This window comes from Oryzias latipes, chromosome 23 (assembly GCF_053564925.1).
Source record: "Oryzias latipes strain Hd-rR chromosome 23, Olatipes_Hd-rR_3.1".
Classification (NCBI taxonomy): domain Eukaryota; kingdom Metazoa; phylum Chordata; class Actinopteri; order Beloniformes; family Adrianichthyidae; genus Oryzias; species Oryzias latipes.
Window position 1 is genome coordinate 3,729,288 of NC_136259.1, and position 18,381 is coordinate 3,747,668.

The 18,381-nt window shown below is 41.9% G+C and overlaps 1 protein-coding gene across 7 annotated transcripts in view; it reads right to left on the bottom strand.

Annotated features, from left to right (window-relative positions):
- The window catches only part of ano2b (anoctamin 2b), a 262,039-nt gene that overhangs the window by 170,644 nt on the left and 73,014 nt on the right, over positions 1-18,381 (bottom strand). The gene's annotated exons all lie outside the window — the stretch shown is intronic.

The following is an 18,381-nucleotide window of genomic DNA, read 5'->3' on the forward strand; positions in this document are numbered from 1 at the left end:
CTTTTGAAACGGAGGCTGATGCTTCAAAGAAAAACGAACTGTTTGATAATCATAACACAATGTTCTCATCATTTTAATAAATCCTGAAATGTTTCACCGCAAAACGAACCGGTTAGCTATGCCAGTTTTATAATAGACACCTGTCTCTAATAAATGCCGGGCCGGCTGCCAAATTTTTGGAATAAATGCCGGGGCTACTATAAATTATATGGTATTACAGGCTAACGCAACAGAACTGTTCCTGTAAAAAAGAGGGGGGAAAAAATCAAAATTTTCTTTTTAACTGAAAAGAAAAACGTTGAAACCGAAACTTCCAAAAGTCAAACAACAACAATGAAGAGAATTTTTAAAAGGCGAACTAATTTAGAGGTCTTTCTACAACTTTTTTGACCACTCAGTTAAATGCTGAACTTTACACAACATGACAACATTTGTACTCTGAGTTGTACAGAAATTATACCAAGGCTAGTGTTTGCTAGTGTTTCCACACACATCATGCTAAAATGATGCAACACTTACACAACATCTATTAGAAAGATTTCATGTTTACATCAATCAGTCACTGCAGTTATGTTGCATTTTTTTGTGACAAAATAAAAAAAATGTGACAAATAAAAAAAATGTAGTGGGATACTTCAAAAACTCCCCCCAAAAAATGTCCTCAAACAACAAGTGTTCCACAAACTTTTCAAGACTTGTGCAAACTAAGGAAGAGAGGAGTTTGAGATGACAAAGACAATAGGAACTGAAAGGAAAATGCTGCCATCTAGTGGCTCTACGAGCACTGTGCAACCTTTAAAACGAACTCCAGATAGCTCCCAACCACCCTCTGCTTATCCCTTGTGCTATCCTAGGCACTTTAACGTTGGGAGTTGGGTCATCTAGACCCACTAGACCACACGTGTCAAACTCAAGGCCCCGGGGGCCAAATGTGGCCCTACATGTCATTTTATGTGGCCCGCGAGAGCATCTAAGTTTTTTAATTTCTTAAAATAAAAATGAAAAATAGGTGTGTATTTATTCATATCTAGGGGGAAGCTGACTTGAAATCTTGGATTGGGCAACTATACAAAAGGACTTAAACACTGTCCATATACCCCAACCTGTCAGAATCAGATGTAAAAGGATTTATGGTAGAATAACAAGCAAACGTATGTATACATATGTTTTCTATGCAACTGGAATTGTCACTTTAAAAAGTTATAATAAATAAATAATGAGTTATTCATCTAGACCCACTAGACAGTGCACTGAACCTTTTTTCTTCAATGATTTGTGATCTTCACTGGTGTCCATGGATTACATGAAATCTTTCCACCTTTCTCCACCTTTGTCATGGTAGGGAGAACACGTCAATGTGAGGGTGGGGTCATCTAGACCCCACAAGATAGACCAAGGGATGATCAGACTTATTACTGTGGAATTTTGTGCTGTAGGAGATGGCTGCCGCCATGTGGGGGCGCCCTGGTCTGCAGAATATTTTAACCCATTTCCATGAAGATTGATCTGCCCCTAAATGAGTGCTGTCACTCACCTGATTTATTATTGGCATCTCAAATTTGCTTTACTGTTTCCTTTTTCCGCTCGTTTATGTCAATTAAAAAATAATCTAGGAAGTGAAACGACATAAACTGGAAAAAGCTAAAGGAGGGTTTTGAAACGATAGACTTTAGTGGCAGCTGACCAAAGAACAACAAGTATTTGCTCATTTTAAATACTACATAGTAAAGAGGAGCAGCATCTTTTATATTTGGTCTTTTTCTGCCTCTACTTTCACAGCCTCAGTATAATTTCACACAGGTGAGGTGCTTTTCCTTTGAGAAGTACTACAAAAATACTGGGTCCTTGTGTCTAATGTAAACAAATGTTGTTATCAGTTTTCTGATTTAGCAGAAAGTTATAGCTCAATAACTGTATGATAAGCCATAATAACTGACTGGTTGAACACTTCTTGAGTAACAGACTTTAAAATGAGACCATTCTCAGTGAAACTTCTAGGTGTCGTGTTTTTCGGTTACCCTCATTGGTTTGTTTGTGGTTTTGCTAAATAGATGAAAGTTGCACAGTCAAAAGAGGGGTGTGTCGTCCCCCCCCCCCCCCGTAGAAACATTCAGTATTGTCCTACTGGGAACCTATTGAGTCTCATTAAGCAAGATTCTCTTAACAACATAATTTAGGCTTAAAATGAACCAGAAAATGCTAAAATTATTTGTTTACCAGAAAAAACAGAAATTTGATAGATTTCTGGACAGTTTTTGTCCAGTAAGTATGTTTGTATGTCAACATTAGAAGTTAAGGATTTTTTTCCTAACTTAGTACGTTGGGTTTGACTTTGAGCTGCAGTATCAGGGGAACGGCCACAGGGCCGGAGAAAGCTTTCAATAAAACTCTGCTGCTAAAAAATAGAGGGAACAGGAACAGGTTTTCACAGTTTGGAGGGAAGGAGGGAGGGAGGGAGGGAGGGATGGATAGATGGATGGAGGGAGGAAGGGATGGATGGGTGGAAGGATGGATGGGTGGATGGATGGATGGATGGATGGATGGACGGATGGATGGATGGATGGATGGATGGATGGATGGGTGGATGGATGGGTGGATGGATGGATGGATGGATGGATGGATGGATGGATGGATGGATGGATGGACGGACGGACGGATGGATGGATGGATGGATGGATGGATGGATGGATGGAGGGAAGGATAGATGGAAGGATGGATGGAATGGATGGAGGGATGGATGGATGGAGGGATGGATGGAGGGAGGAAGGGATGGATGGGTGGAAGGATGGATGGGTGGATGGATGGATGGATGGATGGATGGATGGATGGATGGATGGATGGATGGATGGATGGACGGATGGATGGATGGATGGATGGATGGATGGATGGGTGGATGGATGGGTGGATGGATGGATGGATGGATGGATGGATGGATGGATGGATGGATGGATGGCTGGATGGATGGATGGACGGACGGATGGATGGATGGATGGATGGATGGATGGGTGGGTGGATGGGTGGATGGATGGATGGATGGATGGATGGATGGATGGATGGATGGATGGATGGATGGATGGATGGATGGATGGATGGATGGATGGATGGATGGACGGACGGACGGACGGATGGACGATGGATGGATGGATGGGTGGATGGATGGATTAATGGATGGATGGATGGGTGGATGGATGGATTGGTGGATTGATGGATGGATGGATGGAGGGATGGATGGGTGGAAGGATGGATGGATGGATGGGTGGATGGATATATGGGTGGATGGATGGATGGATGGATGGATGGATGGATGGATGGATGGATGGATGGATGGATGGATGGATGGATGGATGGACTGATGAATGGGTCGATGGATATATGGGTGGATGGACGGATAGATAAATAGATGGATGGATTGGTGGATATGGCAAAGATTTAAGGACACCAGACCAAAAAAGCAGAACAAAGATGGTCAAAGGTTTAAAGCAGGGCTGTCTAATCCAGGTCCTCGATAATTTCTATCTTTCCAGTTCTCCCTACACTTCTTGCTGCTGATTAGCTGGATCGTGAGTTTAACCAATCAGAGTGAGGAGATGCATAATCCAGGTAATCCGCAAAAAGCAGTGAAGAGAGAACTGGAAAACAGGCAGAGCAGTAGACCTCGAGGACAAGGATTAGGTAGTCCTGATTTAAAGACATCATAATATCCGACACCAAATATCAAGACCTCAGACAACAAGGGTTATAGTCTGGTACAAAGCATCTGTTCTTTGATCAATGCTCCTCTACATGGTCCCTGTCAAGTAAACTAAACTAAATGTTTTCCAGGGAAATAGCTGTTCAGTTATTTGTCAGATGTGGAACATTGGATATCCTTTCCAACACATCCAGCCTGTAAATCTAACTTGGATGTAAACCTACAACCTGCTGACATACAGTGTAGTCTTCCACTAAAGGCCATCGCCTGACTGTATCAAAACAAGAGCAACTCAGCTCTGGTGAAACCTGTGTGCCAATTTGTTCATGATTTATATCTCGACTAATTATACTTAGTGTATTGGCCCTAAAGCTGAACAACAAATAAGTCACTCACATTCATGGATCAACTACATAATTCAAATTACCACCACTCCCCCACCGTGCTTGATAACAGAGATATTAGCCCTGACATGTTGTATTCCGCTTGAACTAAATATGCTGGTGTGGATGATGGCTCAGCACCTCAACTTTGGGATCAAATATCTGATCAGATTTCTCCGGTAAGATTTATTTGCCGTGCCGCCCTGTTCTTGTAAGAGACAAAACCAAAGAAATTCCAAAGGAATCACTTGTTTGCAGCCTTTTCCATGAAACACTGTCAGCAAATGAAACATGGCAGCTTTCATCTATCTCTAGAAGATCTTAAAAAACACCAAGGAGCCTTTTTTTCTTGTAAATGTGCTGATCCGGTTCAGACATCCCTGTCGCAGGGATGAAGTTGTGTAAACACAAACCTGAAGACTCCCTTTCAGGCACACAAACGGACTATCTGAAAGATTAAAGGACCCTCAGAGATTAGATGGTTGGGACAGCCATCAGCGGGAGAGGAAGTAAATGGGTCAGGTGTTATATTTGGCTTGTTGAGTCCACAGGGGGAAGCCCGACAAAGCCCCCGTGAAAGAGACCCAGTCAGAGTTTGATTTCTCTTTGTCACTCACAGCCTGTGATCTTCCATCGTTCTGTCTGCCTGCCCAAAGTGGCAAATCAGAAGTTTATTAACAAAAGGTCACACAAGTTAGCCTAAAGAGGTGATCATGTCCCCATAATGCTACGTTCGTGCCAGACATGTGACGCCGGCTCTTGAACGCACGTTTAGCCCATGGCGTTCACACTGGACAACTAGGGGGGGGTTTCTTCTTCCTTTGCTTTTTCTACAAACTACTGCCGCATGTCCGCCGCCTACAGTTAGAAGAGGGTTGGTGAGTAATTGCTGAAGCGGTTCAAATCTCATGAATCTTGCTCCAGGATTTTTCTTTCAAAGCTTTATTCTAAATGGGATTTCCGTTCATTTAAAAAAGGACAGCATCCATACGTGACCTCAGAACCTGGACTTTCTGATTCTAAAGGTTCTGCAGTTCAGACTGAACTGTGATCTTTCCTGAAACACAAATATGTACATCCATCTCCCTCATCGGTGGTCTCCAACCTATTTCAGGCCGTGGACCGGTTTAATGTCAGAAAATATTTTTATGGATCGGCCTGTACGAGAATCTTTTTTGCGCTTTTAGTTTCCCATAACTTTTGAGGCTAAAATTTAACTTCATTGTCTCTAAAATATCTGCAGCTGCTTCAAATTTTAATCGTATTTATTTGTTATTATATTATTGTATTTATTTATTATATCTAGATTTCATGTAGGAACCATTAAAATGTGAAATAGATTTTCCATAACTCTCAAGCAGAAGCTAAAAGATCAGGCGCTAACGTCAACCATGTCTGATTTTTAAGGTACGGATGAATACAAAAAACAGTTTGAGCAACTTTATTAGCAGCATCCTCGTAACATTAGCCAGCCGGTTGCTGAATATTGTGCATAATTACTATGGTGTGTGGGAAAACTGTCACAATAAATCCATATTTGGAGTAAAGACTGCTGGGTTTTGTCTGTTAAATGCAGATTTCTTTTATTTTGAAGTCGAAAACTCTTTTTCAGTAGAGGATGGATTTTTGATGTGTGTCAAGAATGAGCTGGATGTGCCGAAGAATCCAGTAGTTTTCCAAAAGAGTCGAATTAGAAATAAAATGGAAAACAATGTAGGCTGTGTATTTTTTTTTCTCTCTGCGCCCATGGTACCAACTGTGCCTTGGATCGGTACCGGCCCACAGCCTGGGGGTTGAGGACCACCATAGCTCGTGTTTTTGAACGATGCTGTGAAGTCCAGAAAGTTCCTTTCAAAGGAATTGAATACTAAATGCGTTGCAGCGTCGGCAGCAGCATGAGATACAGTCATTTGGGGATTGTAACATAATCTCCAGAACCTGCACGCGCTTACGCTGGTTTTCTCCAAATCAAATCCTGTTTATCTTCCTACGTGTAGCTGGTGTTATGAGCAGAGACGTGTCCTAAATCTAAAGGTGATCTGGAAAGCTTTGACAGCGCCCTGTCTGTCACTGCAGATAGCATGTAGGATGGGTTAAAAGACCTGGATAAAAGCCAGAATCTGACTATCCCCGCGCAGCTCGCAGCTTGATGAACTGTTTACTGCACGCTAGCGGGTTCTGCTGCTCTGATTGGACAAACTCCGGCTCGGTCACACCTTTGAAACACGATCTGCTGAACTGGACCAACATCTGAATGTGTCAGCTAACACATATAATAGTTCAAGAGGGTGAAAGGGAGTGCTCTGTGTCACCATAGCGATGGCCACTAATATTGCTTCCTACCCAGCATGCATCACTCCTACTCAAGCAGCCCTCCTCCTTTTTTATCCCATTATTATGGCCCGCAGCACTCACAGAGTGCAAGGACCATATTGTAACTGGTACGAGGGTCGAACACTCAAAAAGTCCAAAACGTCAAAAAAAACGCGTCAAAACGCCAAAAAATGGGGTCAAAAGTCGCCAAAAGCACAAAACGACACGACAATTGTGTAACGCAACAAAAATACACACACACACGCACAACACCAACGCAAAAACATCAAATTTGTAATCGCAAAAATGACGACAATAACACGAAAAAGCCCCAAAAAGCCCTCAAAAGAAGGGTTTAAAGCCAAAAAGACCTGCCCAGCCTATAGTAAAAGAGAGGCCGCATTGAAATACATAGGCCACCTGCCTGCAAAAACTTCTATATTGTTTCTGCTTTGTTTCATTATTATTATTATTATGGCCCGCAGCACTCACAGAGTGCAAGGACCATATTGTAACTGCTACGAGGATCGAACACTCAAAAAGGTCCAAAACGTCAAAAAACACGTCAAAACGCCAAAAAATGGGGTCAAAAGTCGCCCAAAGCACACAACGACACGACAATTGTGTAACGCAACAAAAATACACACACACACACGCATAACACCAACGCACAAACGTCAAAATTGTAGTCGCAAAAATGACGACAAAAACCCAAAAAAGCCCCAAAAAGCCCTCAAAAGACGGGTTTAAAGCCAAAAAGACATGCCCAGCCTATAGTAAAAGACAGGCCGCATTGAAATACATAGGCCACCTGACTGCAAAAACTTCTATATTGTTTTTCGAATGTTTATTATTATTCTTCTTTCTAACGGATCCGTTGAGCTCAAATTTGACCCCCGCCACATACCCGAAAACTCACCAAAATTGGAACACACCTAGGATAAATTGAAAATGAATTTTCGGCAAAGAGAACATCACCCCCCCCACGATGATGACATCATGGCGTGCGTTCCCGTCAAAAAAATGAATGGGCCGAAATCTGTTTATGGGGCCAAAAAAATATATTTTGAAATACAGTTACGAAACAAAAACAAGCGTGTTGGAGATATCCCAAAGAAGTTATGAAATCATTATGCGATGGCCACACGACCTACGGCTTGGCGGCCATTTTGTGGCGAACTCAGAGAAATGGCGATTTTCGTGTTTTTTCACAATATGGGAAAACGACACTTTTGTTCAAGCGATTTTCACGAAATTGCATACACATGCCAAAAACACGATTTTACAATAACCAAAGAAGTTTTGTTGACCTTTGACCTTGGGAAGGGGCGGCCATCTTGAATTTTCATAAAAAAGCACCTTTAGTAAGGTATTCAAATGAAAACTCGTCCTAGGAATTTTCATCGATCTTTTTGAAACTTCTCGGGCATCAATGGCAAGCTACTGTGGACAAAATGTTGGAATTAAAAGTTGTAGAATTTGAAACGCGTGCACGTGGCGAATTCGCAACCGTCGCCATTTTAGCTAGCTCGCACATATTTTATCGGAATAGCCTGAAACTGAAATATGCGATACCCTGGCCCGCACTGTACAAAATGATGTCACAAACGACAAAATCCATAAAGGAATGTGGCCGTGGTAAACAAAAAACAATCGCAAAAAAAAGTGCTGACTCGGCAAAAAAAAATTTTTTCGGATTTTATTTTTAAGAATCGGCTAACGAAACCCAGATAACTTTGACAGGTATATCCAAAGAAAGTTTTGAAATCATTACGTGATGGCGACACGACCTACGGTTTGGCGGCCATTTTGTGCCAAAATCTACCATTTTGAGTTTTTCGCGTTTTTACACAATATGGAAAAATGAACTTTTTTTCGAGCGATTTTCACGAAATTTGACGCGCATGTCTCTAACGTAAGTCTACAATCACCTCTGGAGTTTCGTCGATCTTTGACCTCGGGAAAAGGCGGCCATCTTGAATTTTCTATAAAAAACACCTTTAACTCCAGATTCAAACGTAAACTTGTCGTTGGAATTTTCAGCGATCGTCTCGAAACTTTTTGGGCATCAATGGCAAGCTACTGTGGAAAAAATGTTGGAATTAGAAGTTGTAGATTTTAAACGGCGTGCGCGTGGCGAACTAGCAAAGTGGCGCACTGTTATAACTCCTATATTTTTCAATGGACTACTGTGAAATTTGAATGCATGCAATAATGCCTGAAACTGCATACATTGAAAAACACTGGATATGGACACTTAAGGAATGTGGGCGTGGTTAGCATAAAACCACTGTTGCTAGGGACGACAAAAAGTTTACTTTTACCGATTTGTCCGAAACTGACGTCAATCTGTTCGTCCTCCCGAGGGGACCAAAACATAAAATGGTTGCTATGGAGATAAAATCAACAAAAAAGCCGCCATTTTGGAAAAAGTGGGTTTTTTATCAACTCATGACATATAGCTCTCACCAATGGAGGAATGTGTTTTTCTGAGTCAGTTGATGATGCTTACCGCTATGCTAGCACTTTTAGCTATGTTAGCATAACTAGCATAGTTAGCATAATTAGCATTTTAGGTAATGTGTTTTTCTGAGTCAGTTGATGATGCTGATCGCTATGCTAGCACTTTTAGCCACATTAGCATAGCTAGCATAGTTAACATAATTAGCATATTGAGCAATTTATACTAGCCTTTATCAACTTGGGCGGTGAGGACGGTGGTGCGGAGAGTTGGGCGTGGAAGGCGGGTTGCGTCTGCGGGCCATACAACGCCGCTTGTGGCTTTAATTATGGCCCGCAGCACTCACAGAGTGCAAGGACCATATTGTAACTGGTACGAGGGTCGAACACTCAAAAAGGTCCAAAACGTCAAAAAAACGCGTCAAAACGCCAAAAAATGGGGTCAAAAGTCGCCCAAAGCACAAAACGACACGACAATTGTGTAACGCAACAAAAATACACACACACACGCACAACGCCAACGCAAAAACGACAAAATTGTAGTCGCAAAAATGACGACAAAAACCCAAAAAAGCCCCAAAAAGCCCTCAAAAGACGGGTTTAAAGCTAAAAAGACATGCCCAGCCTATAGTAAAAGACAGGCTGCATTGAAATACATAGGCCACCTGACTGCAAAAACTTCTATATTGTTTTTCGAAAGTTTTTTTATTATTATTATTATTATTCTTCTGGTTTCTAACGGACAGTTTGAGCGAAAATTTGACCCCCGCCACATACCCGAAAACTCACCAAAATTGGCACACACCTAGGATAAATGTGAAATGAATTTTCGGCAAAGAAAACGTCACCCCCCCGAAGTTGATGACATCACGGCGAGCGTTCCCGTAAAAAAAATGAATGGGCCGAAAATCGCTTATGGGGCCAAAAAAAAATATTTCAAATTAGAACAACGAAACCAAAAAACACGTGTTGGAGATATCCCAAAGAAGTTATAAAATCATAATGGGATGGCCACACAACCTACGGCTTGGCGGCCATTTTGTGGCGAACTCAGAGAAATGGCGATTTTCGTGTTTTTTGACAATATGGGAAAACTACACTTTTGTTCAAGCGATTTTCACGAAATTTCATACACATGCCACAAACACGATTCTACAACTACCAAAGAAGTTTTGTTGACCTTTGACCTTGGCAAGGGGCGGCCATCTTGAATTTTCATAAAAAAGCACCTTTATTGACGGATACAAACGAAAACTCGTCCTAGGGATTTTTATCGATCTTTTTGAAACTTCTCGGGCATCAATGGCAAGCTACTGTGGACAAAATGTTGGAATTAGAAGTTGTAGAATTTGAAACGCGTGCCCGTGAAGAATTCGCAACCATCGCCATTTTAGCTAGCTCGCACATATTTTGTCGGAATAGCCTGAAACTGAAATATGCGATACCCTGTCCCACACTGAACAAAACGATGTCACATACGACAAAATCCATAAAGGAATGTGGCCGTGGTAAACAAAAAACCGTCGCAAAAAAAAGTGCTGACTCGGCAAAAAAAAATTTTTTGGGATTTTATTTTTAAGAATCGGCTAACGAAACTCAGATAACTTTGTCGGGTATATCCAAAGAAAGTTTTGAAATCATTACGTGATGGCGACTTGACCTACGGTTTGGCGGCCATTTTTTGCCAAAATCTGCCATTTTGCGTTTTTCGCGTTTTTACACGATATGGAAAAATGAACTTTTTTTCGAGCGATTTTCACGAAATTTGACTCGCATGTCCCTAGCGTAAGTCTACAATCACCTTTGGAGTTTCGTCGACCTTTGACCTCGGGAAAAGGCGGCCATCTTGAATTTTCTATAAAAAACACCTTTACCACCAGATTCAAACGTAAACTTGTCGTTGGAATTTTCATCGATTGTCTCGAAACTTTTTGGGCATCAATGGCAAGCTACTGTGGAAAAAATGTTGGAAGTAGAAGTTGTAGATTTTGAGCGGCGTGTGCGTGGCAAGCTAGCAAAGTGGCGCACTGTTATAACTCCCATGCATTTCAATACATTACAGTGAAAATTGAATGCATGCATTCATACCTGAAACAGATTACATTGAAAAACACTGGATATGGACATATAAGGAATGTGGGCGTGGTTAGCATAAAACCACTGTTGCTAAGGACGACAAAAAGTTTACTTTTACCGATTTGTCCGAAACTGACGTCATTCTGTTCGTCCTCCCGAGGGGACCAAAACATAAAATGGTTGCTATGGAGATAAAATAAACAAAAAAGCCGCCATTTTGGAAAAAGTGGTTTTTTTTATCAACTTATGGCATATAGCTCTCACCAATGGAGGAATGTGTTTTTCTGAGTCAGTTGATGATGCTGATCGCTATGCTAGCACTTTTAGCCACATTAGCATAGCTAGCATAGTTAGCATAATTAGCATTTTAGGTAATGTGTTTTTCTGAGTCAGTTGATGATGCTGATCGCTATGCTGGCACTTTTAGCCACATTAGCATAGCTAGCATAGTTAGCATAATTAGCAAATCCAGCCTTTACTAGCTTTTAATTTGTGGGCGGTGAGGGCGGTGAGGGCGGTGGTGCGTAGAGTTGGGCGTGGAAGGCGGGTTGCGTCTGCGGGCCATACAACGCCGCTTGCGGCTTTAATTATGGCCCGCAGCACTCACAGAGTGCAAGGACCATATTGTAACTGGTACGAGGGTCGAACACTCAAAAAGTCCAAAACGTCAAAAAAACGCGTCAAAACGCCAAAAAATGGGGTCAAAAGTCGCCCAAAGCACAAAACAACACGACAATTGTGTAACGCAACAAAAATAAACACACACACGCACAACACCAACGCAAAAACGACAAAATTGTAGTCGCAAAAATGACGACAAAAACACAAAAAAGCCCCAAAAAGCCCTCAAAAGACGGGTTTAAAGCCAAAAAGACATGCCCAGCCTATAGTAAAAGACAGGCCGCATTGAAATACATAGGCCACCTGACTGCAAAAACTTCTATATTGTTTTTGCTTCGTTTCATTATTATGGCCCGCAGCAGCAGTCACTGACTGCAAGGACCATATTGTTTTCGCAGTTGGAACGACGACTTCGCCGCCTTTCAGCGAGAATTTGACCCCCGCCGCATGCTCGAAAAGTCACCAAAATGTGCACACACCTGGGATAAATTGCAAATGAATTTTCCACAAAGTCAACGTCACCCCCCCGAAGACGATGACATCACGGCCAGCGATCCCGTCAAAAAAATGAATGGGCCGAAAATCGCGTATGGGGCCGAACAAAATGTACTTCAAAATACAGTCGCCAAACCAATACACACGTGTCGGGGATATCCCAAAGATGTTTTGAAATCATTATGGGACGGCCACACGACCTACGGCTTGGCGGCCATTTTGTGGCGAACTCTGAGAATTGGCGATTTTCGTGTTTTCCCACAATATGGGGAAAAGACACTTTTGTTTGAACGATTTTCACGCAATTGCACACACTTGCTGCCAGCTCCAGTCTACAAACACCCTAGAAGTGTCGTTGACCTTTGACCTTGGGAAAAGGCCGCCATCTGGAATTTTCTCAAAAAAGCACCTTTAGCACCAGATACAAACGAAAACTCGTCGTTGGAATTTTCATCAATCGTCTCGTAACTTTTCGGGCACCAACGGCCAGCTACTCTGGAAAAAATGTTGGAATTAGAAGTTGTAGATTTTGAATGACGTGCGCGTGGCGAGCTAGCAACCGTTGCCATCTTGGCTAGCTCGCACATTTTTCATTGGAACGTCGTGAAGAGGAAATATGCGATTCCTTGGCCCGCGCTGAACAAAACGATGCTACGCACGACAAGATCGATAAAGGAATGTGGGCGTGGTAAGCAAAAAACCGTCGCAAAAAAATGTGCCGACTCGGCAAAAACGAAAACATTCGGAACTTTTTTTTTGAGAATCGACTAACGAAACCAATATACCCTTGTCCGCGATATCCAAAGGACATTTTGAAATCATTACGGGATGGTGACACGACCTACGGTTTGGCGGCCATTTTGTGCCAAAATCTGTCGTTTTGCGTTTTTCGCGTTTTTACACAATATGGAAAAATAAACATTTTTTCGAGCGATTTTCACGAAATTTGACTCACATGTTGCTAGAGCAAGTCCACAACTACCTCTGGAGTTTCGTCCACCTTTGACCTCGGGAAAAGGCCGCCATCTTGAATTTTCTATAAAAAACGCCTTTACCCCTGGATTCAATCGTAAACTTGTCGTTGGAATTTTCCGCGATCGTCTCGAAACTTTTTGGGCATCAACGTCAAGCTACTGTGAAAGAAATGTTGCAATTAGAAGTTGTAGATTTTGAACGGCGTCCGCGTGGCGAGCTCGCAAAGTCGCGCACTGCTATTCCTCATACCTTATTATGGCCCGCAGCAGCAGTCACTGACTGCAAGGACCATATTGTTTTCGCAGTTGGAACGACGACTTCGCCGCCTTTCAGCGAGAATTTGACCCCCGCCGCATGCTCGAAAAGTCACCAAAATGTGCACACACCTGGGATAAATTGCAAATGAATTTTCCACAAAGTCAACGTCACCCCCCCGAAGACGATGACATCACGGCCAGCGATCCCGTCAAAAAAATGAATGGGCCGAAAATCGCGTATGGGGCCGAACAAAATGTACTTCAAAATACAGTCGCCAAACCAATACACACGTGTCGGGGATATCCCAAAGATGTTTTGAAATCATTATGGGACGGCCACACGACCTACGGCTTGGCGGCCATTTTGTGGCGAACTCTGAGAATTGGCGATTTTCGTGTTTTCCCACAATATGGGGAAAAGACACTTTTGTTTGAACGATTTTCACGCAATTGCACACACTTGCTGCCAGCTCCAGTCTACAAACACCCTAGAAGTGTCGTTGACCTTTGACCTTGGGAAAAGGCCGCCATCTGGAATTTTCTCAAAAAAGCACCTTTAGCACCAGATACAAACGAAAACTCGTCGTTGGAATTTTCATCAATCGTCTCGTAACTTTTCGGGCACCAACGGCCAGCTACTCTGGAAAAAATTGACTAACGAAACCAATAACCAACGTTGGGCATCAATGGCAAGCTACTGTGGAAAAAACGTTGGAATTAGAAGTTGTAGATTTTGAACGGCATGCGCGTGGCGAACTAGCAAAGTGGCGCACTGTTATAACTCCTATGTTTTTCAAAGGACTACTGTGAAATTTGAATGCATGCATTAATGCCTGAAACAGAATACATTGAAAAACACTGGATATGGACATATAAGGAATGTGGGCGTGGTTAGCATAAAACCACTGTTGCTAAGGACAACAAAAAGTTTACTTTTACCGATTTGTCCGAAACTGACGTCAACCTGTTCGTCCTCCCAAGGGGACCAAAACATAAAATGGTTGCTATGGAGATAAAATCAACAGAAAAGCTGCCATTTTGGAAAAAGTGGGTTTTTTAATCAACTTATGACATATAGCTCTCACCAATGGAGGAATGTGTTTTTTCTAGTCAGTTGATGATGCTGATCGCTATGCTAGCACTTTTAGCCACAATAGCATAGCTAGCGTAGTTAGCATAATTAGCATTTTAGGTAATGTGTTTTTCTGAGTCAGTTGATGATGCTGATCGCTATGCTAGCACTTTTAGCTGTGTTAGCATAACTAGCATAGTAAGCATAATTAGCATTTTTAAAAATGTGTTTTCCTGAGTCAGTTGATGATGCTGATCGCTATGCTTGCACTTTTAGCCACATTAGGATAGTTAGCATAGTTAGCATAATTAGCAAATGCCGTTTTGATTAGCCTTTATCAAAAGTGGGCGGTGAGGGAGGCGGAGGTGCGTAAATTTGGGCATGGAGGCGGTGGTGCGTAGAGTTGGGCGTGGAAGGCGGGTTGCGTCTGCGGGCCATACAACGCCGCTTGCGGCTTTAATTATTATTATTATTCTTTCTAACGGATACTTTGAGCTCAAATTTGACCCCCGCCACATACCCGAAAACTCACCAAAATTGGCACACATCTGGGATAAATTGAAAATGAATTTTCGGAAAAGAAAACGTCAACCCCCCCACGACGATGACATCACGCCGAGCGTTCCCGTAAAAAAAATGAATGGGCCGAAAATCGCTTATGGGGCCAAAAAAAAATATTTTGGAATACAGTTACGAAACCAAAACACGCGTGTTGGAGATATCCCAAAAAAGATTTGAAATCATTATGGGATGGCCACACGACCTACAGCTTGGCGGCCATTTTGTAGCGAACTCAGAGAAATGGCTATTTTCGTGTATTTTGACAGTATGGGAAAACGACACTTTTGTTTATGCGATTGTCACGAAATTGCACACACATGCCAAGACCCTGATTCTACAATAACCAAAGAAGTTTCGTTAACCTTTGACCTTGGGAAGGGGCGGCCATCTTGAATTTTCATAAAAAAGCACCTTTAGTAACGTATACAAACGAAAACTCGTCCTAGGGATTTTTATCGATCTTTTTGAAACTTCTCAGGCATCAATGGCAAGCTACTGTGGACAAAATGTTGGAATTAGAAGTTGTAGAATTTGAAAGGCGTGCGCGTGGCGAATTCGCAACCGTCGCCATTTTAGCTAGCTCGCACATATTTTATCGGAATAGCCTGAAACTGAAATATGCGATACCCTGGCCCACACTGAACAAAACGATGTCACATACGACAAAATCGATAAAGGAATGTGGCCGTGGTAAACAAAAAACCGTCGCAAAAAAAAGTGCTGACTCGGCAAAAAAAAATTTTTTCGGATTTTATTTTTAAGAATCGGCTAACGAAACCCAGATAACTTTGTCGGGTATATCCAAAGAAAGTTTTGAAATTATTACGTGATGGCGACACGACCTACGGTGTGGCGGCCATTTTGTGCCAAAATATGCCATTTTGAGTTTTTCGCGTTTTTACACAATATGGAAAAATTTACTTTTTTTCGAGCGATTTTCACGAAATTTGACGCGCATGTCCCTAGCGTAAGTCTACAATCACCTCTGGAGTTTCGTCGACCTTTGACCTAGGGAAAAGGCGGCCATCTTGAATTTTCTATAAAAAACACCTTTACCACCAGATTCAAACGTAAACTTGTCGTTGGAATTTTCATCGATTGTCTCGAAACTTTTTGGGCATAAATGGCAGGCTGCTGTGGAAAGAATGTTGGAATTAGAAGTTGTAGATTTTGAACGGCGTGCGCGTGGCAAGCTAGCAAATTGGCGCACTGTTATAACTCCCATGCATTTCAATACAATACAGTGAAAATTGAATGCATGCAATAATGCCTGAAACTGAATATATTGAAAAACACTGGATATGGACATATAAGGAATGTGGGCGTGGTTAGCATAAAACCACTGTTGCTAAGGACAACAAAAAGTTTACTTTTACCGATTTGTCCGAAACTGACGTCAATCTGTTCGTCCTCCCGAGGGGACCAAAACATAAAATGGTTGCTATGGGGATAAAATCAACAGAAAAGCCGCCATTTTGGAAAAAGTGGGTTTTTTATCAACTTATGACATATAGCTCTCACCAATGGAGGAATGTGTTTTTCTGAGTCAGTTGATGGTGCTGATCGCTATGCTAGCACTTTTAGCTATGTTAGCATAACTAGCATAGTTCGCATAATTAGCATTTTAGGTAATGTGTTTTTCTGAGTCAGTTGATGATGCTGATCGCTATGCTAGCACTTTTAGCCACATTAGCATAGCTAGCATAGTTAGCATAATTAGCATTTTAGGTAATGTGTTTTTCTGAGTCAGTTGATGATGCTGATCGCTATGCTAGCACTTTTAGCCACATTAGCATAGCTAGCATAGTTAGCATAATTAGCATTTTAGGTAATGTGTTTTTCTGAGTCAGTTGATGATGCTGATCGCTATGCTAGCACTTTTAGCCACATTTGCATAGTTAGCATTGTTAGCATAATTAGCAAATCCAGCCTTGACTAGCTTTTAATTTGCAGGGCAGTGAGGGCGGTGAGGTCAGCGGTGGTGCGTAGAGTTGGGCGTGGAAGGCGGGTTGCGTCTGCGGGCCATACAACGCCGCTTGCGGCTTTAATTATTATTACGTTTCTTGTTTGTTACGGACGTTTTGAGCTCAAATTTGACCCCCGCCACATACCCGAAAACTCACCAAAATTGGTACACACCTAGGATAAATTGAAAATGAATTTTCGGCAAAGAGAACGTCAACCCCCCCGCGACGATGACATCACGGCGAGCGTTCCCGTAAAAAAAATGAATGGGCCGAAAATTGCTTATGGGGCCAAAAAAAAATATTTTGAAATACAGTTACGAAACCAAAACACGTGTGTTGGAGATATCACAAAGAAGTTATAAAATCATTATGGGATGGCCACACGACCTACGGCTTGGCGGCCATTTTGTGGCGAACTCAGAGAAATGGCGATTTTCGTGTTTTTTCACAATATGGGAAAACGACACTTTTGTTCAAGCGATTTTCACAAAATTGCATACACATGCCAAAAACACGATTCTACAATAACCAAAGAAGTTTTGTTGACCTTTGACCTTGGGAAGGGGCGGCCATCTTGAATTTTCATAAAAAAGCACCTTTAGTAAGGTATTCAAACGAAAACTCGTCCTAGGAATTTTCATCGATCTTTTTGAAACTTCTTGGCCATCAATGGCAATCAATTGTGGACAAAATGTTGGAATAAGAAGTTGTAGATTTTGAAACGCGTGCGCGTGGCGAATTCGCAACCGTCGCCATTTTAGCTAGCTTGCACATATTTTATCGGAATGTCGTCAAAATGAAATATACGATTCCCTGGCCCACACTGAACAAAACGATGTCAGATACGACAAAATCGATAAAGGAATGTGGCCGTAGTAAACAAAAAACGATCGCAAAAAAAAGTGCTGACTCGGCTAAAAAAAAAAATTCAGATTTTTTTTTTATGAATCGGCTAGCGAAACCCAGATAACTTTGTCGGGTATATCCAAACAAAGTTTTGAAATCATTACGTGATGGCGACACGACCTACGGTTTGGCGGCCATTTTGTGCCAAAATCGGCCATTTTGAGATTTTCGCGTTTTTACTTTATATGGAAAAAGGAACTTTTTTTTGAGCGATTTTCACGAAATTTGACTCGCATGTCCATAGCATAAGTCTACAATTACCTCTGGAGTTTCGTCGACCTTTGACCTCGGGTAAAGGCGGCCATCTTGAATTTTCTATAAAAAACACCTTTACCACCAGATTCAAACGTAAACTTGTCGTTGGAATTTTCTTTGATCGTCTCAAAACTTTTTGGGCATCAATGGCAAGCTACTGTGTAAAAAATGTTGGAATTAGAAGTTGTAGATTTTGAACGGCGTGCGCGTGGCAAGCTAGCAAAGTGGCGCACTGTTATAACTCCCATGCATTTCAACACAATACAGTGAAAATTGAATGCATGCATTAATGCCTGAAACTGAATACATTGAAAAACACTGGATATGGACATTTAAGGAATGTGGGCGT